Genomic DNA, 20,678 nt, shown 5'->3' on the forward strand with positions numbered 1-20,678 from the left:
GGAGAAAAAGGAAACAATCTTCCATTTCCTCTGCGAATGCCCTGCCCTATGGAAGGACACAATGTTAACCCTGGGTAAACTGCTGTTCGGAGTCTGGAACAGCTGTCTGGCTTAGATGATAAGGTTCCTGAACCGCACAGACTGGATATAGTCATGCTGTAAATAACTGGTAAACAAGTTGGTAACGAGGATGTTGGATTCTGGAAGAATCACCACTTAAACCAACCAACCCACCAACCACACATAGCTTAATATTTTTATTTTTTCTCGTTGTTTTCTTTGTGCTGATTATTTCTCAGATACTGCTAATAAGTTAGTCAAAATAATTGCAGTGCAAGGAGTGAGTTGCTAAGAACGTCATATAAAATATTTATTTGTGCCAATAATTCACCAAAAGGTACGAACTGCATTTTTTGCTGTATTTCCATATCATCATTTTGTGAAAATTGACAATTTTTCAGCTATGGAGCGAGGCAAATACTGTCCCGCTGAACAGCACAACCTTATCAAAAAACTAATTCCGAAACCGAAAACTTACAAAGAAGTTGAAGATATCATGGGCTGTTCAACGGAATGATTTGTAACGTGTGGTTAGGTGTTCAAAGAATAATCCTTTTGCACCGGCTACTGAAATTTAAAGTGGATTGGAGCTGGACGCAAGAATGGAAACTAATCGTAGACGTTTGCTGGCACTGAACTTGGCAGCTCATAGCCCAAGAAAAGTGCCATTACTGACTAAAGGGTATGTGGCACAAAGCCTAAAGTTTGCAAATGAGCTCTTCGATTTGCCCATCGAGAAATGGCAAAACATTTTGTGGACAGACGAATCCAAAATCGTGCTGTTTGGTGCAAGAGGATCTCTACAATACATCAGACGACCTGCTCATTCCGAGTACAACCCGAAATACGCAAGGAAATCTAGTAAACATGGAGGATCAAGTATACAGATTTGGGCATATTTTTCATTTTACGGTATTGGACCGATATACTGGATAAAGGAAGCCATGGATCGTGCTGAGTATGTTCGAATTATATAGGAAATCACGCTTCCAAATGCCATTGCTTTGGGTCACAATGCCACAAGCAAGTTGGCGCAACAGTGGTTTCAGAGAAATAGGGTTGACGCTATGAAATGACCTGCCCTGTCTCCACACCTCAATCCAATAGAGTATTTGTGGTGCGATGTAAAGGAGGTAGTTACTGATGCTCATCCAACAAAACAGAATCAGCTTTGCGAAATAGAAAAGCGGGCATGGAAATCGATACCTAACGAACGATGTGAAAACTCGTTAATTCGATGCATCGGCGATGTGTTGCGGTAATATCGAACCAGGCCCGTGCGCAGAAAATTTCCGAGTAGGTGGTTTTAACTCAAGTTACGTAATCAATGAAAAAAGAAAAAAAAAAAATTTTTAGAGTACAGAAATTTTATTGTCAAAAGTAATAATCAGCTACATTTAGGTATGTAATAAATTAACTCTTCGAGGTACTGAAAAAAACTCTTTCAAAATTATTTGCGGATCGATTTTGACATCGCGATGTACATTGAGTGAGGCTAAGCCGTTCAGGCGATCTTCAGACATTATTTGAGATCAACATACGTTTTCAGTCGTCGCAAAGTTGAGAAGGATCGTTCATTCGTCGTTGTTGTCACAGGCAAAACTGCCATCACGCGAAGCATCTGGTTAACATTAGGAAACGCATCTTCATTACAAATATCGAGTGTTTCAAGTGAGTTTTTTTATTTCCTTTCCGGCAATGAGCTTCCGCCAAAGTTGTACTTCGTTCACCCAGATTTCATGGGAATCGTCGTGCAAAATTGAACAGTATGGTTGGAATAGTTGAGCGCAGGACTCTTCCTCGAAAATTTGCATTTTGTTGGGAAAAAGGCAAGCGAAATTTGATAAAATATTGCGGTGATTTAAGAATCGAGATTGCAATTGTACCAGAAGCGAATCAATATACGGTATGTAGATTGTTCTGCGGAAATAATCTTCAGCTGAATCAGCTTGTACGTTGGAACGTTGGGTCTGTTTCGACGCAATCCTTGGCTTTCGCAATTCAATTTCATATTGTTCGCTAATTTCGCTCACGCTTTTGAAAATTTGTCTAAACTCACCCTCAGCGTTTTCTCTTCTTTCCATCAAAATTTGTTTCGCTGCATCAGCCAATTTGATAGCCTCTCCCAGATCTTGATTTTCTCCTTGAAGTACTCGACTCAGGGACAATGTGAGAGAATGCACCGAGCTCAAAATATGCATGGATATCTGGAAATTTGCGGTTTTTATAGCTGAAAGCAATAGAAAAGTTCCAGACGAAGTCGTTTGGTCTTTCCAGGTAGTAGAAATCACTTCAAGAGCGCGAATCACTGCTGGTTGCAAATGAAGATATGCTGCGACGGACTCGTGCTGCTCTACCCATCTGGTTTTACAAAATTGTTTCAATTTCTTTACTCGAGATTCCGATAGATGTTCGTTTTCATTTATCGCACCCTGAAGGGCATTTTGGCGTTTCGGATAAATGAAGAAGGAATGGATATTAAAGATAAATTATTATTTAATGCTTCTGTGATTAAGTACTATGAGATTTATAAAGAAATTTATAAAATGTCACAGTTCCTACTTAAGTAGCAACACTTGCTTTGTGAGTTGTCGTCGGCAAAATTAGAAATAGATTTTGAGGGGTTCAAAAGTTGATTTCGTTCTCATTGTGTGTGCACTACTATTATTTTTACCGCAGCTGTATCTGTACTTCTATAAGTGCTCTTTTCGGCCAGTTAAAGGTGTGTGGTATTAACCTAAAACTATTTTGTCTGTGTACATATGTATGCATGTGTGTTTGTGTGTATGATTTTAAGTGAGCAACAAATGCGCATTTTTATGGTAGTAAAATAAAAAATTACTGACCAGCTTAATCAGTATATGTATGGATAATAAAATAATCCGTAAAAATTGCGGTTCATATATTTTTAATAACAAAGCGTTCAAGCCACAAACAAAATTGTCATAAAAGCTTAACCGGCAATGAGCGGCGATGAGAAGGCAAATTCAATTTGTTGATTTTTTTTTATAAAGTAATATTTAATGGAAAGTGTGCGATGGTTGGAGGAGACGGGTGGGAGCAGTTATTAGCGTTGCTGAAAATTGAATTAAATGTGGACAGGTGAACGAACCTGGGCAAGATTAAGCGGCGGCAACAGATGTCGCACACAATTTGCGTGCTAAAATAGACATAATTACGCCCATGTACATACACAGGCTCATAAATAAATACATGTGTATGCATCTATGTATGCATGCATGTATATTAAGGCGGGTCGATTTAAAAATCGCTCACTGCCCTCTGAAAATCGTATTCTAGGGATCAAAATAAGAAACTTTGCCGAAGGAACCATACCTCTAAAACGAATTCTGATGTCCCCCAATTTGCGTCGAACGAAAAATCCCACTTTGACCCATTTAGAGTGCTCCAATCGAGTCCAAATGTATGACCGACCACCACTAACTTTGGACGGCCGATCCACCCATGCCAGTGGCACACCCCCTGGAACTCCCCTGGGGGCATCCCCATACAATCATTTCAAAATATCACCATTTTTGGCCTTTACATGAGAAAAGAAACTAAAAAGTTCGACCCAAATTGGGGGACATCAGAATTCGTTTTAGAGGTATGGTTCCTTCGGCAAAGTTTCTTATTTGGATCCCTAGAATATGATTTTCACAGAGCAATGGGCAATTTTTTTGCCTCCCCACAAATCGACCCGGCCTAATGTATATATATGTAATTAATATATAATAAAAAAATATGAAATATTGAAAAAATGGCAACAATGGAGGTGCATTACTAATTCTATTGTTTTCCTTCTAAATAAATAAATTTACCTTTTTCAGGAACACCGAAAAAAATGCACAGACGGGTGTTTTATTATGCGTGTAGAACTTCGAAATGTGTGCCTAGCTAAGGACTTTGGCAATATTTATCTCAAAACAGTTTTCAATAAAAAAATTACGCGAATAAAAAAATTCACAAATCAATTTAGCGAAAGAAGGGAGAGAAAGACAAGATCATCCTTTTCATTGATTTTACTAAATATTCAGATTAGGCAGGTAGGTGAAATGGTTGAAGTACCAGACTGGCACTCCACAAGAGGCACTAAAGCGCCATTTTGGATACCGATGTGAGATCTTCCACAAGCAGATAGACACAGCAACCCAGAGCTGTTGATGTAATGGAGAAGATTTATGGAATTTTGGTTCGCGTAATGCCCCAGACTGTCGAAGAAAGAAGCGCCTTAGTCATCTACCAGCCAAACCCGGATATTTACAAAGAAAGTGCTCAACTATCCCTTTCTCTGAATGATTGGCACAGCTGCTGCAATAGGAATTAAATGGTAACCATCGTTCAATGACCGGTAAAAACCTCCTCAAGCTACGAATTTAGAAAGTGAATGGATTTTATGAATTCCCCAGCAATTTCTGCGTTCTGCGGTTATTGTACTGGAGCAGCCATAAGATTTTCGAAATAGCACATGATGAAATGGAACTCCACCTGTTCTATGCTATTCTGCGAAATACGTTGTGCAATTCCCCTTTAACAACAATTGGTGGATGTTGATGACCGGGTGGAAGACCTATGTATGAAAAAATCAAAATAATTTCTCTCTATGTTCTCATGTCTTGGAAGCCACAACTCCATGGAGCTGAGTTAGTGCAAAACGACATTAAAAGCAGCAGTGGGACAAGCTCTTCATGCTCCCGTATAAGCAGTCCTTTATACCTTCCTCAGTTTAGTGATATTATAGCCTTTCCGAAGCGCATCCCACCAAACCAGGCACCTGTACGTTAAAATTGACAGAACCGCAACCCTGTGGCTTAAGTTCCCAATTTTTGCCGAACAGGAGTAGAAATCTATGCTGGCTCTCTTTACCCCGTTTTTTAATGTGTAGCTTCCAATGGAGCTTGGAGTCAAGTATCACCCCAAGATATCTAACTTTTGCTGAAAGCTGGCGAACATGGTTATATAACCTTGAAAGTCTAAAATCCGCAAGCTTATATTTTTTGATAAATAAAATCAGCTCCATTTTATCAGAGTTGATTCTGAGACTACAACTGGCAGCCCAGCAACTGAGTACAGACATTGATGACCCTTCCAAGATTAAAGCCATAACTGAGGGGAATGGTTGGTATAACATTAAGGCCAAGTCATCGGCGTATGCCACTTCCTAAACCCCACCACTCACCCAGAAGTGAAAGGGCACCACCCTGCGGCGTCCTCCTGTGGACATATCTAGAGTATTTAGCTTCTCCTGCCACCGCAGGCATACAGCCTAGCTCGGAAGAGATCCAGTGTGACAAATATGCAAATTGCATAAAGTTTGAAGGTTTCATTTATATAATTTAGCTCAAAGAATGAACATGAATGAATAAGTTCGTGCGGTTTTTTGAATTTCGGATCATTCCCATGGCTTTTAAACGTTTGGAAATGGTTGATTGATCAACTCCCAAAGTTTTTGCAACCTCTTCTTGCGTTTGAGCCGGATCTTGATCGAGCAATTCCTCCAATTCGGTATCCATGAACTTTGGCGGCGCGGCCAAAATCACCACTTTTAAAGCGTGCAAACCACTTCTGGCACGTTCGCTCAGCTAGAGCATGCTCACCATAAACTTCCACCAAGATACGATGACTTTCGGCTGCTTTTTTCTTCATATTAAAATAATGAAGAAGAATTCCCCGCAAAAACACATTATTTGGCACGAAATTCGACATTTTCAAGTGTGGTAAAAATATTGTTGTTTACGCTTCAAATAAAAAACTTATACTGACGTTTGTGCCTTACGACAGTAGCTCTCCAATGAATGTTTGGAAATGTGGATCGATGGAATAATAATCAAGTTACGCCATCTGTTGTAAAACCGCACGAACTTATCCATAGACCATTAACAAATATCAGAACTCGTAAACTATTGTAAATATTAAACGAATATCGTCATGCACTAAGTTTTACTAGCCACTGGACTTAGATTTAGAAGAAAAATTCTGCTTTCAGTTTTTATTTCTCCAGCATTCCCAACATGCGCTTTAATTTTTTTTTTTTTTTGGTTTGTTGAGTCTCAAACTATCTTTAAAATTTGTAAAACTTCAACAAATTTTAAAAAATTGTCCTCTGAATTTCAAACTTTTTGATCCGAATTTTTAGTTACTTTTTAGGTACGACGTTTTAGGGCTCACTAAATTTTAGTGTAATAAAATATCATATCGGCCTTAAAGGCCGCGCTGTTAGTTCTGGGTTTTCTAAACTGGGTAAGAACGAGGTCAAAACCATGTAACTCCTGTCATCTAACAAACCCACACGCCACTTTCGACAGTTACGATTTTGAAGTAGTAAGAAATTTCGCCTTTGAAAGCCATTGGGGAATCTCTCCTGCCGACAAGTGCTACTTTGGACTAAGTGGGCAATAGAGTAGTAAAGTCCTATCCCGACGAGCACAACTAATACTCTACAAGGCTCTCATCATGCCCATCCTAACGTAAGGTGCAGAAGCTTCTTCTTCTGCTTAATTGACGCGATAACACGATTTTGGCTGAGTTCAACAAAGCGCGCCAGTCGTTACTTTCTCGTGCTAACCGGCGTCAATTGGAGTGTTAGTTTTGTTCCTCGAGAGAGGATTTTACTACTGAATTGTCTACTTAGTCCAAAGTAGCACTTGTTGGCAAAAGAGATTCTAGGTTGGATTTCAAGGCTGACATTGTTATCGGTTTTAATACTGGTTCCTAAATAAACGAAGTCTTTTACAACTTCGAAATTATAACTGTCTACAGTGACGTGGGTGCCGATACGCGAGTGCGCCGACTGTTTGTTTGAAGGCAGGAGGTACTTCGTTTTGTCCTCGTTCACCACCAAACCCATTCGCTTTGCCTCTTTATCCAGTTTGGAGAAGGCAGAACTAACAGCGCGGTTGTTAAGGCCGATGATGTCGATATCATCGGCGTACGCCAACAATTGTACGCTCTTATAAAATATTGTGCCTGAGCGATTAAGTTCTGCGGCTCGTACGATCCTCTCCAACATCAGGTTAAAGAAGTCACACGACAGCGAGTCACCCTGTCTGAAACCTCGTTTGGTATCATACGGCTCGAAGAGGTCCTTCCCAATTCTGACGGCGCTGCTAGTGTTGAGCAACGTCATCTTGCATAGCCGTATTAGTTTTGCGGGGATACCAAATTCATACGTAGCGGCATACAGGAAACTCCTTTTCGTACTGTCGAATGCAGCTTTGAAGTAGATGAAAAGATGGTATGTGTCGATTCTCCTATCGTGGGTCTTTTCCAAGATTTGGCGTATTGTATATATTTGGTCGATGGTCGACTTTCGAGGTCTAAAGCCACGCTGATAAGGTCCAATCAGTTGGTTGACGGTGGGCTTCAGCCTTTCACACATTACGCTCGCTAGAACTTTACAGGCGATATTGAGAAGACTAATCCCGCGGTAATTGGCACAGATTGCAGGATCGCCGTTCTTATGGATTGGGCAGAGCACACTTAAATTCCAATCGGCAGGCATGCTTGCAGAAGCTTGGACGATGAAAATATCCGATGAGGCGTCCCTTGAAGTGGTTGAGAGAAAGATTCTGCGGAAGATTTTTGCTCCTTTTGCTTCACTTGGTGCGCCCAAAATACGACGGTTAGCACGAGAGAAAAACGACCGGCGCGTTTTGTTAGCTTGCTTTGGCTTTAGAGTTTTTTTGTTTTTTTGCTGACGGTCGTTTGTATGTTCTTCTATGTATACAATTCTCCACAAGTTTTAAATGGTTTTTGTATGAAAGAAAGTGCGCAAGGCCCTCAGCTGGAAAAAGTACCAAGCATTTTATTGTACTGGAATTTACTGAATTACAAAACTGCATATCTACTCGACTACTGCACTGTCTCTGGCTTTGCAGTCTTTGTAATCAGTGGGGAGATACCCGTCGATCTCATGGCTCGGGAACGAATGGATGCGTGGGAGAACACGAGGGAAGACCACGTCATAACTAGCGTCACGGAAGGGATATGACAAACCATGCTGCGGTGTCAAAGCCGATGGAACACTGAACCGAGTGACAGAAGGACGGGGAAACTCATTCCATGAATTGGCAAATGGGCCTAAAGGAACTGCGGAGAAGTGAATTACTGCCTTACTCGGTTCCCGTCGAGTCACGGATACTTCCGGATACCGCATGGGGAAGTAAATTACTTCTTTACTCAGTTCCCGTCGAGTCACGGATACTTCCGGATACCGCATGGGCAAGTTAAGCGATTCCCAGTGCATATACTGCGAAGGACCGAGCGATGACGTTGAATATACATTTTTTATTTGTGAAAGATGGCTCAAGGAAAGATATGCTTTGAGGAAACAGATTAGCGACATTGCGCCGAGCAGCACAATCAGCAAAATACTCAAACGCGAGGGCAGCTGGAAAGCGGCGAAGAAATACATGGAGAACGTACTACGGAAAAAACGATAGACTTTGACACAGTGCAACAAAGCGAAGCCGCACAGATAGACACAAGAAAGCGAGCCTATAGCATGAAAGCTGGCTACAAATGCAGTGGAACTAGATGTTGGTGAATAAAATTGGTACATTACGGATGCCGTTTCGGGCCGTTCCGAAGAAATATATTGTAGAAAGTAGTCCCGGGAAGGGTGTCTTCCCAGAAGAAGATTTGTTTTAGTGGTCACACCAGCCGAGGTAGTAGACGACGGTCGCTGTAAGTGCGAAAGCATTTAGAACCCTGGGTACGTTCGCGAAAATGTATAACTGCAGCAATACAGCAACCCTGTTGCTTATTTTGCACTACGCTGCTGATACTCAGCTGTTATATTGCTGTAATGTTGCAGGTATCAATTTGAGAAAAAGTTTTGATTTCAGATCGCAGTAGAATTGGAAATTAATTTAATAATAGATGAGATTGAGAAAAGTGCTGATAGTTTTTTAATAAATTTTGAAAAAAGGAGGAGGCACGCAAACAAAAAAAAGAATTTTCTTTTTGAAGAAACTCTTAGGAGAAGACGAATCGTGAAGGTCTAACATTTTTGTATCACGATTGAACTATACGACGATGACGTATTCCTTTTCCACTGCATGTAAGTATTAAATTTGGCTTTATTTATAATTTAATTTTAATAATGTGTTTAGAAACTGATAACTGCCTTGCACCCTTTCTGGTCAATGCTGGGTACAAGATATTCATTGAAACAGGCAATGTACCTGACTCTATGGAAGCTAAGTAACAGCCGAATTATATTACATTTCGTCAGCTCTCTGACCAATTCAATGTGGGGAAGGGTACAGCTCATAAACTCTTTTACAAAAAGGAAATTTGTTGGCCTATGGTCGCAGAGCAACAGAATGTGATGGAAAAGTTCCAGGAAAAACGACCCAATTCGTTTTCCTATGTTGTAGGATGTATGGAATCCACTGTAGGAATCCACTTTAAAATCCATATGTAGGAATCCACTTTAAAATAAATACTCCAAAACAAGATGCAGTGAGCTATTACGACCGCAAGGGGCATTTTTCCATAATAATGCAGGTAAACAATGTATATGTACATATAATGTATATAAGGGACATGTGACTAAATTTTTTCAATCTTCTTAGGCTATTTGTGATAGCAGTCTTCGATTTCGAGACGTTTTTATTGGTTATCCTGGAAGTTGTCATGATGCTAACTTATGGAAGAATAGCCCAATTTACCAAAAAATCACGTCGGGAGAAGTTCAGCTCGCTAATGGGGCAATAATTTTAGCAGACTCAGCTTATCCGATAGGAAAATATTTAATGGTGCCATTTAGGGACAATGGGCATCTTTCTACCGAAGAAAGAAGATTCAACTACTACCTCAGTTCAACGCGTGTATTAATAGAACAGTCCTTCGGCGTTTTTCGAAAAAAATTTAAAATACTAAATCACATTGATGCATCAACTATAAAGAAAGCTTCTAAAATTATAATGGCCTGCTCTATATTACAAAATTTTATCATAACCCCCGATGGCGATTCAAGTTCAGCGGATATTTTGAACAGCATTAATTTAGATTAAAGCATAAATTCTGCTCATGTTCAAACCTTAGAAGCTGTCGAAAATATTACTGAAAGCAGTGAAGGAGTCATAAAAAGAAACGATTTAAAAATGTTATTTAAGTCTTAAATTTGAGGTTTATTAAAAGAAATAAAGATCAACAAAAGAAAGGTACAATTTATTGGAGGTTGAATTAGTTTTAAAGGTCTTTTTTCGAAGATTTGGGGCTTTATTGTGAAAAAACGGTACAAAATATTTTATTCGAAGTATTGGCCATCGCTAGCTAAAACTTTCGCCCATCTTTCGGGCAATTTCCGGATGCCGTTTCTCCAAAATTCTGGCCGCTGCTTGGCTATCCATGACTCAACCCATATTTTGGTAGCCTCGTACGAGGAGAACCGCTGGTCCGCCAAATCGAGACTCATATGCCGGAACAAATGATAATCGGAGGGAGCTATGTCTGGACTATACGGCGGGTGGGGTAACACTTCCCATCCAAGCGTTCCAAGGTATTTTTTGACAGGTTGAGCGACATGCGGCCGAGCGTTGTCATGTTGCAAAATAACCTTGTCGTGCCTTTTTACCGTTTCCGGCCGTTTTTCTTTCAATTCCCGGCTTAAACGCATCAATTGCAGTCGGTAACGATCCCCCGTGATTGTTTCGCACGGTTGGAGCAGCTCAAAATATACGACGCCGACCTGATCCCACCAAATGCAGAGCATGATTTTCTTGCCGTGAATATTCTGCTTGGCCGTCGACGTTGATGCGTGGCCGGGCAAACCCCATGATTTTTTGCGTTTTGGGTTATCGTAGTGGATCCATTTTTCGTCGCCAGTCACCACCCGATGCAAAAAAACCCTTCCGATTTTGTCGCTCGATCAGCAATTCGCACGTAAAAAATCGCCGTTCCACGTCGCGCAGCTTCAACTCGTACGGGACCCAATGTCCTTGCTTTTGGATCATTCCCATCGCTTCTAGACGCTTGCAAACGGTTGATTTATCAACGCCCAATGATTCAGCAAGCTCTTCTTGGGTTTGGCACGAGTCCTCGTTTACCAATTCCCCCAATTCCGCGTCCTCGAACTTTTTGGGCTGGCCAAGACGCTCCTTGTCTTCGGTGTGAAAATCACCACTTTTGAATCGTCGAAACCAGTACTCACATGTTGAAATCGACGGAGTATGGTCTGGGTAGGCCTCCTGCAGCAATTCACGGGCTTGGGATGTATTTTTTTTTTTTCAAATTGAAGCAGAAAAGCAAAGCTTCCCGCAAATTGCATTTCGACGGCACGAAAGTTGACATACTCGGAGCACGAAAACACTGCGATGTTTATACTTCAGCGAAATGACAGATACTGATAAACAAAGCCTAGGGATGAGGCTTTGTCATGAATATATATTCAGTATTGCCAACGCGATAAAGTGATAAATAGCGCCATCTGTGTGTCACCTTTAAAACTAATTCAACCTCCTATAATTCATATCACCATATATGTGTTTTTGTACTGCGTTTACAAAACATTGCAAAATTATCTTCAAAAATTAATTTCGTATCAAAATTTGTTTAAGCATTAACGTCCTCTTAGCTAAAATGTCGCACAAAGAGTTTAGCACACCAATTTTCTCCTTTTCAATCTCATGCTTTTCCCTCTCTAACCGTAGTACATCCTCATGACGTTTTTGTTCCTTGCTGGCTTCTTCCTTAAAAAATGATATCGCCTCATTTGCCGTTTTCTTGGAACGTTTCCTTGCGCTGCCAACCTGCTCTTCCAAATCGCACTCGCTTTCATCACCCGATGGGCTTGCCAAGGAAGACTGCAAATTTTCCTCTGGCAGCTCAATTGAATGCCGACAACCGTACATGGCATCAAACCCGTCGAAGTACTTCCAGGTGGTTGCGTCCCGACCTGATTCTTTATTTCGCTTTTTTATGCGTTTATACGATGCTAACAAATTAAGAAATTTTCCCTGGAGTACTTCCTTACTATCAGGAACATCTGGATTTACTGCCTTCATGGAATCTAGGACTTTACCCCAGAGAACAGATATTTTCTTTTTACCGGCAGCGAATTCGGCCAGCATGTGCAGCCGGCATCCAATTAGTAGCTTGCTTATGGCAGTATTCAGTCTTTCGCTGCAAATAAAGTAAAAATATATTAAATTAATCGGTATTATAATTATTAAAGTGCATAAAACATGAAACACATAACAATTACGCTTCCCTTTCTTTTTCCATTGCATTTGTGTTAAGCTTGCAGACAAAAATTTTGTGTTGCCGGTTATTGAGGTTATTTGCGCGCGTGATGAGTAAATAGAACGTTTGACTTTTGCAAGTGTTGCCACAGATTCAAGAAGAACGTGATACTTTGCAAAATTTGCAACACTGCTGTTCTGATTGCCATCGCGAACGTACCCCTACCTCCAAAGAAAAAGCAAAAACTCGAAAATTTTCTAAAAATTTAGATTACATTTTTGTGACAATTTTTTGAAATTTGTATTTTTGTATTTCGAAGAAGGTTTGAAACTTTTTCTATGTTTATTTTTTCTATGGTTTTATGAGAAATTAACGAGAAATATTTTGGATATGGCAGAAAGATGAACTGAACGCAGACTTTTTCAGCCGAGTGTATGTACATATTTTTCAAGCTAATAATTGCCAACTCCTGTCTTTTGTATTTATTTGAAAAAATCTAAGCCACTTACTCAAAAAACACCAGTTATTTGCATATACACAAACACTGTGCACTATCTTAAACACTCAAATATGGACAGGCATCGCTTACGAATATAAATTTACAAATGACACACAGTTTTTATGCAAAAACAATTTTTTTTATTCCTTGATAAATTATACAAAAACAAATACATACAAAGCAGCATAAGAAAAGACAAACAGTTTTGAAAAACCAAATGATTAATTATCCCCGAAAAAACCAAAGTAATCGCCGATTTCTTTTTTATGCCTTTTCTTTAGTTCACTCAAAATGCAATCAAATCAATCATTAATCAAATTTTAATAGTCAGCAAAATAGCTTTACGATTTGTTTTATTATTACTACACTTTTTTATTAATTTAAAGATATTTGGGTGTTAGTAAATATGTATGCACACAGGTGAATATGCTCACATGTATGTATGTATGCATGCGTTTGCAAAGATGTCCATATTTAATCAGGCTCACAGTTTTAGTGGCAGCACCAAGTTTTAGTGTTTTTTTTTTGTGCAAGTGCAGCACTCCAGACATTAATTAAGTCCATTATACTACACTTGGATTCCCTTTTAATTTTCTTTAAATCTACCCGATCTCCGAAGAAATCTGAGTAGATCTTGTGGTGCCAAGGAGCCAAGATGGTCGCTTCTTAACACATCAGTGCCAAAGACCTCAAACCTGATTCGAGCGAAGGCGGGGCAGACACACAGGAAGTGGTCCGCCGTCTCATACTCCTCTTCACAAGCTGGGCAGAGTACACTGTCTGAGATGCCCAACCTTTCCATGTGCTTTGCCCACAGAAAGTGGCCCGTCATCAGTCCAACCAGCCGTCTGCACTCCCCTCTGCTTAATGACAGAAGGGTTTGCGACAGTCGATCGGACATGACAGGTAACATCAGTTTTGTCCATCAGCAGCCTCTCTCAGCCTGCCAAGCTCGCTTGTGAGTGGTAGCTACCCATTTGCTAACCATGGCCGTGATGGCCGCAGAAGGGAGTGGCAAAACGGGCTCTGGGCCAAAGAAGTTGGCCTCAGAGCACATCTTAGCTAAGGAGTCAGAGGTCTCATTACCCGCGATACCCACGTGTCCCGGGACCCATGTTAGCATCAGGCTATTATGTCTTTCGACATAGTTCAGCCTGGATTTACAGGACTTCACTACCCCTGATGTGGTTGGAGGGCTGTCTAAGGCCATAAGCGCAGCTTGGCTGTCGCTGCAGACACAGATAGATCTGCCTCTCCATCGTTTTTCCACAACAAAGTTCATCGCTTCTTGAACTGCATACACCTCCGCTTGAAACATAGATGCATGCATTCCAAGAGCAAAGTGCAGTTTTATCCCGCTGGATTCCACGTAGACTCCAGAGCCGGAGCCATGCTTGGTCCTGGAGCCCTCCGTAAAAATGCGAAAACAGTGTTTGCTGGGCTCATTTTCTGAGTCTTCCCACAACTGAGCCTCTGGTAGCACTACACTGTATCTCTTTTGAAGTACGACTCTGGATGGCATTGAGTCAAGGGGCATGGCAAGGACCATTGGATCGAAGTTCATGCCAACTCTGTCCAGTGCCGTACAGGGGCCGTACCAATTCCCATTGTGTTTCAGGTTGCAGATGGCCTTCAAGGCCTCCCCTTTGATGAAAACATCAAGTGGTGGTAGACTAATCTGAGCATCTAGTGCTGGGCCGGAAGTAGTCGTAGGAGAAAGACCCCACGTTTTTCCAAAAACCCCCTTGCATTGCCAGAAAGCTGTCAGTGCTTTGGATGCCTTTGTTTCAACGTGTGATTTCCATAGGAGCTTACTATCGAGGATTACTCCAGGATATTTAATTTACTTGGATAGCTGGATTGTGACTCCTTTTAGCTTAGGCAGAATGAGTTCATCAAGCTTCCTCCTTCTGGTGAAGAGGACAATACCAGTCTTGGCGGGATTTGCCGATAGCCCATTCGCACAGCACCAATTGTCAATCCGATCCAGAGTTTTCTGCACTTTCCTGCAGATGTTCATAAGCGAAGGGCGTGTTACCAAACTAGCAACATCGTCCGCATATGCTTGTGCGTAGACTCCCGCATCGTTTAAGGTAGTGAGTAGAGGATCGATTACCATGCACCAGAGCAATGGAGGCAGCACACCGCCTTGGGAGCAGCCTCTATTAACCCCGGATGATACTAGCAGATCTTCCTCCGCTCGCACCGAGACGATTCTTTGGGCCAGCAACGAACGAATCCAATTTACTAGCACCCGGTCTACGCCGTGCCTACTAGCAGAGTTACACATACTATCAAAAGTGGCATTATCAAACGCCCCCTCTATGTCTAAAAAGATGCCCATAGCGTAGTCCCTCCTGTCGATAGGCAGCTCTACCCTAGCAACAAGGTTTTGCAGTGCCGACTCGCAGGATTTTCCACTCTGATAGGCATGCTGAAATGGAGACAGAGGGTGAGCCTTCAGCGACTTCTGACGTATTCGCAATTCCATCAATCGTTCGAGATTTTTCAGCATGAAAGAGGTCATGCTGATGGGTCTAAAGCTTTTGGGGCTGATGTAGTCGTCTTTTCCAACCTTTGGGATGAAAGCGACTCTCACCATCGTCCAAGAGCGTGGTATGTAAGCCAGTGTCAGGCATGCCGAGAAGATTTTCTTCAGGGCTGTCACGGACTCTGCACCTTCCATAAAACAGATATATTTTGCATCGTTCCTTATGCATGTCCATATTATTAATAAATATTGTTCCCATGTGCGATGCAAAATATCTAGCGTCCATAATACCTTGCGTTGGCGAGACTTTTACTGCATGTACATGAAATGAAAAAGAATGTTACAGGATTACTAAAATTATTTATTTCCCTCAAACTTTAACAAAAAGAAATTACTTATTCTGGATAATTAAGTTCTTGGTGATAAGAGAGAGTGTTTGTTCGTGGATTATGTTAGTAAGCAAATTTAAAATACAAGTTTATGCCGCAAAAGTGATTTTGTCGCCTTCGAAGTACTCCCCATCACCTGCCAGCGTTTGATCCGGCTCTCGAAACATTTCTAGAACTTTTTTTTCTCTTTTTCTAGAACTTTTTTTTCTCTTCCGGCTGTTAAAACGCTTTCGAATTGGTAGTTTTTTTAACTTTATCAAGCAGACAAAAAATTTGGGGTCACATATCAAGTGAACTCGATGGTTGTTGGATGCTTTTCGTTTTGTTCTTGGTCAAAAAATCTACGGATAATGACGGCACTGCGAGATAGTGCGTTTTCATGGTGCAAAAACCACGAGTTGTTTTCCCACAAATCCTTTCTTTTTAGGCGAATTGCTTCACGTAAACAACTCAGAACGCTCAAATAATAATTTTTATTAACTTTCTGATCTTCTGGAACAAATCGTGGTGTACAATACCGCTGTAATCCATAAATACGGTGAGCAGCGTTCTCATTTTTGAATGGAGATGACGTAGTTTTCTGGGTCTTGATTCATTTGGAACTCTCCACTCAGTCGCCTGATGTCTGGATACACAATCCACAATCGCACTCATAAACTCACGTTTCGCCTCCATCATTACGTTTCACGAATGTTGGCTCGGATCCAACCTTGAAAATCATGTGATTGGCGATATTAATGCGATCACTTTTTTGCATTAAATTCAGGTTCTTTGGGACAAACTTTGCAGCAACACGTCGCAAACCCAAATCATTAAATACAATGTCCTGAACGGACTCAGAAGCAACGTCCAGGCTTTCTGATGGTTAATTTGCGGTTATTGATCAACTTTTCTTTCACTTTAGGGCGGGTCGATTTAAAAATAGTTCATTGCTCTGTGAAAATCGTATTCTAGGGATCAAAATAAGAAACTTTGCCGCAGGAACCATACCTCTAAAACAAATTCTGATGTCCTCCAATTTGGGTCGAACGAAAAATCCCACTTTGACCCATTTAGAGTGCTCCAATCGAGTTCAAATGTATGACCGACCCCCACTAACTTTGGACGGCCGATCCACCCATTCCAGTGGCACACCCCCTGGAACTCCCCTGGAGGGTTCCCCATACAATCATTTCAAAATATCACCATTTTTGGCCTTTACATGAGAAAAGAAACTAAAAAGTTCGACCCAAATTGGGGGACATCAGAATTCGTTTTAGAGGTATGGTTCCTTCGGCAAAGTTTCTTATTTTGATCCCTAGAATATGATTTTCACAGAGCAATGGGCTCACGATCTTTTCCGAAGCGTTCATGGCACTCGTAATGGCGATAAAATTTTGTTAGAAATGTTTATCACAGATGTGGCAACCTAACAAAAAACAGAACTCACATAGGTGGTATAAGTAACTCGGTTTTTAGTTAGACAAAAGTATGTGGCATGTAACTCCCCTATTCCCAATTGAATCACAATGCAGTTTTCTTCTGTCAAATTTCTGGTATGCGTACATTTGGTGAAGAAAATTTTAACAAAAAAAATTTGTGTTAATTTTTTTAAGAAAATTTTGTTGTAAAATACTTTATATTGTGTATGGAGCCCAAATATAATCAAGTTGGGTTTTTGGTTTTTTCACCGAAAATTTTAATTTCATTTTTAAAGGTAGAATACTTCAGACGCTGAAACAAAGCATAGAACAAATTTGGTGCGCCTTTACTTAGCAGACAGTTATGAGAAGAGATTACAGTAGAGCGTCGATTATCCGAAAGCCGGTCATCCGAAACGTCGGTTAACCGAAAGGAAACATGACGCCTTTTTCGGATATAAAGAATAAAAAAAAGTATGTACAAATGAAATAATAGAAACGTTTAATAGAACAAGGGAACATCATGATTTTGACATTTTCCGTGTCTTCATCGATAGCATGTTATATTTGGAACATTCATAGGTATTGACAGCGTTGTACATATGTACATACTTGCTTTCTGTCCGCGCTTTATGAATTTAAGTTAGTATCGCAGTTCCTAAATATAACAGCGTCGGTAGTGTTATCGTGCCGCGAAACGAACGCGCATCCGACGCCGACAGTTTAGTTTGGGTAATCTCTCATTAAAACACGAGCGGCCGGCAGAAGTACGGATCCGTCTAATCAGTTTGTTTCTCTATTGACGTTGACTAACTGCAGTGTTGTTTTAACGGTCCGTGCTGTTTTTTGTGCTGTGTGACTCCTAGCAATGCCGAAACGTGAACGAGTTGTGCTTAGTCTTTCTGACAAAGTTAAATTTTTGGAACGATTAAAAAAAGGTGCAAGTGGATCAAGTTTAGCTCGAGAGTTTGGTGTTGGGAATTCAACGATAACTGACATTAAAAAAACAGTGAATCTATCACAAAGTTTGCTTGCGTACTGGACAGTGAAGATTGAAGTTTGCATAGAAAAACAATGAAACACTGCAGTTTACTCATGGTTCATGCAGATACGTGCTCAAGGTCAACCAATAAATGGTCCTTTGATTTGCGAAAAGGCATTAGAAATGAACAGAAAGCTTGGCAGAAAGCAATGATTTTAAAGCATCTTAAAGATTCAAGTCTAGGCACGGAATTAGAGTGCTAGATATTCAAGGGGAAAAGCTGTCAGCTGACATTGAAGCTGCTGAAAAGTTCAAAGAAAGTTTTAAGAAAGTTTTAAGAGGTTGCTTGTAAAGCGTCTACAATCCAGATGAAACTGGTTATACTGGAAGAGAATGCCGACCAAATCCCTTGTCTCTAAAAAAGAAATGGCAGCGCCTGGATTCAAAGCAAGCAAATCCCACATAACAGCCATAGTATGTCGAAACAATACGGGCACACATAGACTACCTTTGCTGATCATAGGAAAATCTAAGAATCCAAGATGCTTCAAAGGAATAAAAAAACTGCCGCTTATTTACAAAAACCAAAAAAAACCCTTGGATGGACACTCAAGTATTTATCGAGTGGTATGACGCTGTATTCATTCCAGAGGTTAAAAAACATCAGATAGAAACTGGAGACACGGGAAATGTTTTATTAGTGATTGATAATGCTCCAAGTCATCCCTCAAACCTTTCACTTGAGAGAGAAGATGGAAAATTTAAGGTGATTTTCTTGCCACCCAATGTTACCTCAGTCCTTTAACCTATGGACCAGGGGGTGATCGAAGCCTTCAAACGTTACTACAGAAAAGCGTTGCTTCGTAGTGTCCTAATCGGCCAAGAAAAAGATAAAACAATTCTTGAAATCTACAAAGGTATTAACTTGAAGGATGCTGTTTACATGGCAGCAGAAGCATGTAAAGGATGTTTTTTTTAGAGGTTAGGTTTTCAAGTTGGCACTACTTTTTTCGTAGATGGTCTTTTTGACAGCTGTCACTTGATTTATGCTCAGTTTGGTTTGCCATTTTATAATGAATAGACTTACACCTGAACAACGTTTGTAAATCGTGCAAATTTATTACGAAAATAATGGTTCGGTTCGCGCGACGCATCGAAGAAAATTTTGTTCAGCGATGAAGCTCACTTTCGTTGAATGGGTATGTCAATAAGCAAAATTGTCGCATTTGGAGTGAACATAAACCACAAGCCATTGCTGAGACGCCGTTACATCGTCAAAAAGTCACTGTTTGGTGTGCTCTATGGGCAGAGGGAATCATTAGTCCATATTTCTTTAAAAATGAAGCCGGTCATAATGTTACAGTCAATGGAGAGCGCTATAGAGCCATGATTAATGACTTTTTCGTGCCTGAATTGGACGATGTTGATGTGGACGACCTTTGGTTCCAACAAGACGGCGCTACATGCCATACAGCCAACGCAACAATCGATTTATTGAAGGAAACTTTTGGTGAGCGCATTATCTCGCGCCGTGGACCTGTGGCGTGGCCTCCAAGATCGTGCGATATAACACCGCTGGACTATTTCTTGTGGGGCTATGTGAAGTCGCTTGTCTACGCAGATAAGCCCGAGACGATTGACGTCTTGGAAGAGAATATTCGGCGCGTTATTGCTGACATACGGCCCCAATTGCTGCAAAAAGTGGTTGAAAATTGGGCCTCTCGGCTGGAATTTATTCGAGCCAGCCGCGGCGGCCACTTGCCCGAAATCATTTTTAAAACATAATAGCAAACCCTTATCTTTATAATAAAGCTAAATTCTTGGCCATAACATTAAATTATATACGTTTTATTTCATCTTGAAAACCTAACCTCTAAAAAAACATCCTTTACTAATGTCAAAGCGACTACTCTAAAGAAATCCTGGAATAAGCTTTGTCCAGCAGTTGAATCCGAAGCTAGCCCTACATCTGAAGAACCAATAAATGAAAACTTTGTTTCAGAAATGGTTGAGTTGATGAAAGAGGTTTCAGGATTTGAAGAATGTGACCAAGAAAATGTGCATGAATGGCTAGAATTTGACGAGGATGATCCTGGCTACGAAATGTTGACAGACGACGATATAATAGCACAGGTTCAAGTTCCTGAAGATGACGACGATGATAACGAAGTTAATGATGACATCGCCCCATCTAAAAAATGTCCGTCCAACGAAGAAGCCTTTAAATGCTGATATTAAATGGTTGGAACACCAAGACGAATGCCATTCTGTGCAGTTGCTGTCTTTAAAACGCCTAAAAGATTTGGCGGCAAAAAAACGAGTCTCAAAACTTAAGCAAACAAATATGCTCGACTTTTTTTTTAAGATTAGTTTTGAACTATGTATTATCACATCTAAGTCACTTAACTAAAAAATGTTTAGACATATGTATGTATTTATGTACCGTGTGCGCAATCCCTACTTAAATGTGTATGTGTGTATTCATAATATGTACTGTACTCTAGTGTATCATTACTGTACTCTACTCTAAACCATCACATACATAATATGTATTCCTAATCCAATGATGTGTTTTATTAGCCTACCCTCAACATAGAATTGGAATTTCGCAAATGTTCGTTTATCCGAAAAATCGATTATCCGAACACCCTCTGCACCAATTGTTTCG

The 20,678-nt window shown here is 40.5% G+C and overlaps 1 pseudogene; it reads left to right on the plus strand.

The window, feature by feature from the left end:
* Window positions 1-927: 927 nt before the first annotated feature.
* On the plus strand, window positions 928-10,125 carry LOC129238321 (putative nuclease HARBI1; annotated as a pseudogene).
* The last annotated feature ends 10,553 nt before the right edge of the window (window positions 10,126-20,678 follow it).

This window comes from Anastrepha obliqua, chromosome 2, assembly GCF_027943255.1.
Source record: "Anastrepha obliqua isolate idAnaObli1 chromosome 2, idAnaObli1_1.0, whole genome shotgun sequence".
NCBI lineage: Eukaryota > Metazoa > Arthropoda > Insecta > Diptera > Tephritidae > Anastrepha > Anastrepha obliqua.